At 40.5% G+C, this 6,212-nt stretch overlaps 1 protein-coding gene and 1 pseudogene across 3 annotated transcripts in view; one reads left to right on the top strand and one right to left on the bottom strand.

Moving 5' to 3' along the window:
- GABRG3 (gamma-aminobutyric acid type A receptor subunit gamma3) overlaps positions 1-6,212 on the bottom strand; it is a 488,421-nt gene that overhangs the window by 30,579 nt on the left and 451,630 nt on the right. The window lies entirely within an intron of this gene.
- On the top strand, positions 4,669-5,829 carry LOC119468210 (annotated as a pseudogene).

The raw sequence follows: 6,212 nt of genomic DNA, 5'->3' as shown, positions 1-6,212 counted from the left end.
ATTGCACTCCAGCCTGGGAAACAAGAGCGAAACTCAAACACAAAAAAAAAAAAAAAAAAAAAAAAAAAAAAAAAAAAAAAACAAAAAAAAAAACACTTCAGAAAGATTCAGAGCCTAATAGTGAAACATCCAAAGTGTCTAGCTTTCAATAAAAAGCAATTTGCTACAAAGAAAATAAGAAAGAAACAATCAACAGATGCCAGCACCAGGGTGACAAAGATGTGAGGAATGTTATATGAATTTTTAAAGTCATCATCAAAAAAATGCTTTCACAAGTGATTACAAACACTCTGGAAGCAAACAGAGAGTCTCAGCAAAGGGATAGAAGACACAAAAATAATCAAATGAAATTTTAAAACCCAAATGTACATTAAACAAAAGGAAAATCTCAATGGATGAGGTCAACAGGGCACAGGGGAGATGAGTGGGAAGATTTATACAACATACTTTCCCTGTCTTGAGTCTTCTAATGTATGTTGACACTTGAAGCAAATATTAAAAACTCTTCAGTGTGGTTCTAAATGTATGTGTATCCAAGATAATTCAAATCGGATCTCAAAGAGATATTTGTGTACCCATGTTCACAACAGCATCATTGACAATACCCAAGAGGAGGAATCATCTCAAATATCCATCAAAGCATGAATGAATTTTAAAAATATGGCATATAATGGAATATTGTGCAACCTTAGAAAAGAATAAAATCCTGTCACATGACTACAACAGGAATGAACCTCCAGGACATGACGCTGAGTGAAATAAGCCAGCCACAAACGGACAAGTACTGTATGATTCAACTGATATGGAGTATTTAAAGTAGTCAAAATCATAGACAGAGAAGGTAGTAAGGTCCCATGGGCGGGGGGGCGGGGGAAGGAATTAGTGTCTAGTGGCCATAGAAGATGTAAAATGAGATGTGGCTTCTAAACTACATTAAAATGTCCATCTTGGGAGAGTGTGAAATAACAGACATCAAAGCGTGTAGGATACAGGTAAAGTGGTGCTTAACGAGAATTCTATGGCACTAAACGTGCACTGCAGGAAAGATGGGAAACCTGAAATCAATAATCAAAATCACACTTTAAGAAACTGGAAAATCAAGAGTACAATAAACCCGAATCAAGTAGAATGAGGAAAACAATAAAGAACAGAAATTAACAGAATTGATGACTCAGAATGATAGAGAAGAAAAACAAGAGGCAAAGAGATAATTTCTTCAAACATATCAATACGATTAACAAACCACTAGGAAAAACTGGCCCCCAAAAAGAGATAACGGCAAATTACCAATATTGGAAATAGAACAGAAAACTATAGACGTTGCAGACTTCGGAGGGAGAATCAGGGAATAGTGTAACAACGTCTCAAACATAAATGTGGTGGCTTACATGAAATCAACCAATTTCTGGGAAAGGACAAAGTCCCAGCTCACCCAACATAAAATAAGACATTGGATTGTCTTATAATCATGAAGCAAATTGAATTCATAATTTTAAAATTCTCAAGAAAAAATCTTCAGTCCCAGATTATGTTCTAGAGAATCCTACCAAATGTTTAAAGAAGAATTAACACCAATTCTACACAAACTCTTCCAGGACATAGGAGAAGAGGGAACAGTTCTCTCTTCATTTTATAAGGGCAGAATTACTCTCATAAATGTTAGTTAAAAACTCTAAACAAAATATTAACAAATATCAAATTAATATACTAATATTGAATTAATATTAACATTGTATTGTTAATATTAACAATATTAACATTTTGTTGAGTTTCGCATTAATATTTAAGAGAGTAATTATACCCTCAGTAATTTATATACTATTTATAATGATCAAGTGAGATTTATTCCAGGGATTTGAGGTTGGTTCAATATTTGAAAATCAATCAATGCAACCCACAATATTAACTGAGAAAAAATCATATCATCACATGTAATCATAAAGAAAAAGCATTGACAAAATTCAATATTCATTATTTTATAAAACCAGAATAGCCGCTGCTTTCTGATAAAATCCAAACAAGAGTCAAGCCTTAGTCCTTCAAACCTGCCATCCAAACACCTAAGATCCACAATAATTCCTTTATTTCCCCCTTACTGAGGTGCCCCATGCTGTCCCATGGCACGTGCCTCTCACTGCAGCAAGTATTGATCCCAGTCATTCAACTGTCAGTGTGTTCCCAACAACCTCTGGCTGGAAGGTGTTGGAGGTACCTCCTTTTTCATAGAGTTGAGACTATTGATTTTGTCTGAAATTGAAGAATATAGCTAATAATTACTCTATATTCTGAATCTTTAAAAAATTTTTTTAACTTCAGAGCGATCTTTCAAAAAATATATTTGTTGTTAAAAAACCCACTTGTTTGAAGTTTTAATTTGTCTATTTTCTTTTTGTATTCTAACAGAAGCCAGAAAAATCCCATTTACTTTTTAAAATAACATCAATTGTACAAAATTGTATCAAACATTGCTACATTTTTCTGTCTGCACATTGGTCTATGAATAAGTCTGTGTGAATTCATCGAAGATTGTTTTGAAAGACATATACCTATATTAGCTGTGATTTTTACTAGGAGATAGAATTTAAGTTTTCTAAAAAAAATACTCTCATCTTTATACTTTTCTCCACTTTCAAGGTTTTTTTAAAATATGAAATCAAATCTATTGTATGAAAAAGAGTATGTCTCACATTAAAATGAAACAAAACTCTGGAAACGTACGTACCAAGATATTAACAAAGACTGGTGGGGATGGAGATTTGCTGTTTTCTTCTACATATTTTTCTGTGATTTTTACAATTTTTTAAAGTAAAATTTTAAATCATTTGGAATATGCATCAACAATTTAAGAAGAAAGAAAAGCACTATCAAGATATGAGAGAAAACCACCGTTACAATTTTGTCACAAGGGTACCTTTTGTTTTGGTGCATACCCACACCCCAGTACAAACACAAAGAAAACCAGACGATTTTATACAAGTGTTTTAACCTAATATTATATTATGAGCATTTTCTTTTTCAAATGACTAAATCTTTCTTAGTCCTGTTATTCAATACCAATTTGCCCTTTTTTCTTAGGGACGGCTGAATAGCCTGTGAATTGAAGACACAGAATCTCACTGATGGCAGACACGTCAAACAGGAAGCGCAGGGCCTAAGGCCAGCCTTCGCATGTCTGCTCCCTCATCACTGCAAAGAGCAACATGCATATATGTCTTGAACAAACAAACGTTCTGCTTCGTAAAAGCAAATCTGCTTATGAAACAAACAATATCATTACATAGAATCGGCAGTTCATTTGAAGACTGATTCCCTAGAATACACTGGGGCCTCCAGCTTAGTTAAAATGGCAGAAAGAAAAAGAAGCCGGGGCTGGGCTGGGGCTTCCAGGCTCTACTGCTCTCTCTCCCCAAACTTGCCTGGGTCCCGGGGCCCGGGCTGGCAGCTGCCGCAGTCACCTTGGGCTGCATGCTTAGCCATCTTATGATGTCCTGGGGCAGCGCATTAACTTCACACCGTCTTTAGATCCCTTTGAAGTGAGACTTAAACCAAGACCAAAGCATGCTTTTGACGCTCCTTTTATCTGTGACTTTATTACAGAAGAAATAAAGAGCAGTTGGAATGTGCCCTCTCTTTCTGCTTGACACATGCTCAGGGAGCTATGATGAATTCCAAGCCAAGTCTGTGGCTCTAAGGCCTCATTAAAATTATGGGCTGACTAGCTACTTTTTAAAAAGAGGCTTTGTTCTAAGTTGAGGGTAATTAGTCCTGACAAATGGGCTAATCACACGCTGTACAATTCTGGATCAACTCCAAACCTCTAGAGCTTTATTTTTTTAATTGATAAAACAAAGGCTTTTGGTATAAAAGACCAATAAATTACCCCAGTGTGGTTTGATAAACAAGGCTTTGATAAAGAAAATTACACAAGTCATATGGGATATGACTAAAAAAAATAAATTCTGTAAATAACAGTAGCACTGGGCATACGGGGTAGTAAGAGGAAAATTTAGAGGTATGCAAACTGCCTCAACAGCCCACATATTTGAAGCATGAAGACAGGGAGTAAGAGGGTGACTTTAAATGTCCTTGTACTTCTTACTTCATGAGGCTTTTCCTCAGCCTCTGCGGCTTCTTTTTGTTTGTCTGTTTTTGTTCTGATAGCACTTTTTTCTGGTCATTACTTCTTTGCGGAATAGATATTTACGCATTACATGGACGTATAAATTTTACACTTCTTGTCCTCACACTTAAATTTTACCATTAACTACTAACTGAACACAAATATATGCTGGTCTTACTGCCAATCAGCAGATGTTTGAAATCCAAAGATTGATAGATGGATAGCTTAAAAGAAGTAATAAAACAAATATTAATTGTAGAATCTAGGCGGTAGTAGATGTTTTTGGTTTCTGTACGATGACACATAAGGTGATACTGAAGGAAACCCCCCAGGGACAGGAAGAGAGACGCAAACTTCGAGTTGTGATTGCAAGGACACTCCAGCCGGGACTGCACCGGGCTGCCTGTCTCAGGCTGGGAGGTGGCTGGCTGCTAGCACAGCTGACCGCGTGGCTTCTCGAATTCTGGTTTTTCCTTCCCTGGGTGACCGAGCGACTGTGTGCATGCCTTCTGGGAAGTGGAGCCTCCAGGCCGCTGCAGGCAGGGGCTGCGGTGTGGGCTGATGCTCGTGCCACTGAGGGCAGAGGGAGCTGGGCTTGCATGTGTCCGTCCAGCTCCATGTGAGCATCTCAGCAGCACAGTGAGCAAGGCGGGCATGGGAGTGCCCCTGCCAAGAGCCAGGTGCTTGTCAAATGACTGAATTTCTGCATTCCTCTCAGGCGTGGTGTTCTGACAAATGGAGTGAGTCTCCTCCTGGTTTAGGGCAAATCAAAACGAGAAGGTGAGCTCCTAAGTCCCATGTGGCATGACTGTGATAGCAGACATCTGGAGTGGCCACAGAGATGAGGCGACAGCAGTGTGGAGGTGGGGGTGGGGGTTGTGGCATGACAAGGGCCACACAATTCCCATACTCCTGTCTCTGCCAGTGGCTTAGCAAATGAGCCTAAAAGATAAATATATCTGCACTTGTGATGGAGAGCAGGGTGGGAGCCTGAGCAACACCCGAAGAGCAGGGCTGCTGTCCAGGGAAAGTTGCGGCCTAGAGGAAATACTTTGAGCACGTTCAAAATTTCTTGCACAGAAGTGTCTGACCGGTGACAACCAGTTCATGTAGAACCATTAAGAAAAGTTTCACTGGGGGCTTCTGGGATATGGCGGCGGGTTTGCTTCTTGCTGTAGCCGGAGCTCCGGGTTTCATCTTCGCTGTTCTGTGTCCTCTGCTCCTGGAGGCCCAGTCTCTGTGGCCCTGTGACCTGCTGGTACTGGAGATCCACAACTAAGGTGCCAGGGCCCCCTGGAAGCCTAGAAATGGACAACCTGAGGTATGGAGTGTAGCATTTCAAGGGAGCAAGTGGATACCCTGGGGAAAAGGGAGTGTTGACATTTAGGGATGTGGCCATAGAACTCTCTTTGGAGGAGTGGCAGTGCCTGGACATGGCTCAGCAGAATTTATACAGGAATGTGATGTTAGAGAACTACAGAAACCTGGTCTTCCCGGGTATTGCTGCCTGTAAGCAAGGCATGATCACCTGTCTGGAGCAAGGAAAAGAACCTTGGAATGTGAAGAGACATGAGATGGTAGCCGAACCCCCAGGTTTTTCAGTGCTTCTATAGATCGTCTTATGCATTTTTAAAGATAAACTTGGGATACTTGGGGGAAGATGGCTGACTAGGAACTGCTCAGGATTGCAGCTCCCAGTGAAAGTGCAGAGGGTGAGTGGATGCCGCATTTCCAGATGGATTTTTATTGCCCACACACCAGGAGATTCCCAGACAGAGGAGCCCCACGGGTCACCCGCGCGGCTGCTTTGCCGGCACCCTGGCGCGGCAGTTCTCCGTACAAAATACATTGGTCCAGGTGCCCTCTTAGCTGGTGACTGGAGCCCCGGGAAGGCAGATCACCCATTCATCTGATTTAAAAGGGGACTGAAATAGGGAGCCAGGCCAGGAGATTCCTGGCAAAAGAATCGCCAGGACTGTTTCAGCTGGCACAGTGAGTCGCTGCAAGGGAAATCACACAGATCCCAGAGCATTTTCAACAGGCGACTGGAACACCTGGGAGAGAGTAGACCGTTCAACTAAAAAAAAAAAAA

This window comes from Cebus imitator, unplaced genomic scaffold (assembly GCF_001604975.1).
Source record: "Cebus imitator isolate Cc_AM_T3 unplaced genomic scaffold, Cebus_imitator-1.0 Scaffold392, whole genome shotgun sequence".
NCBI lineage: Eukaryota > Metazoa > Chordata > Mammalia > Primates > Cebidae > Cebus > Cebus imitator.
Note: the sequence above shows the minus strand (reverse complement) of the source record. Positions and strands in the feature narration are given on the sequence as shown.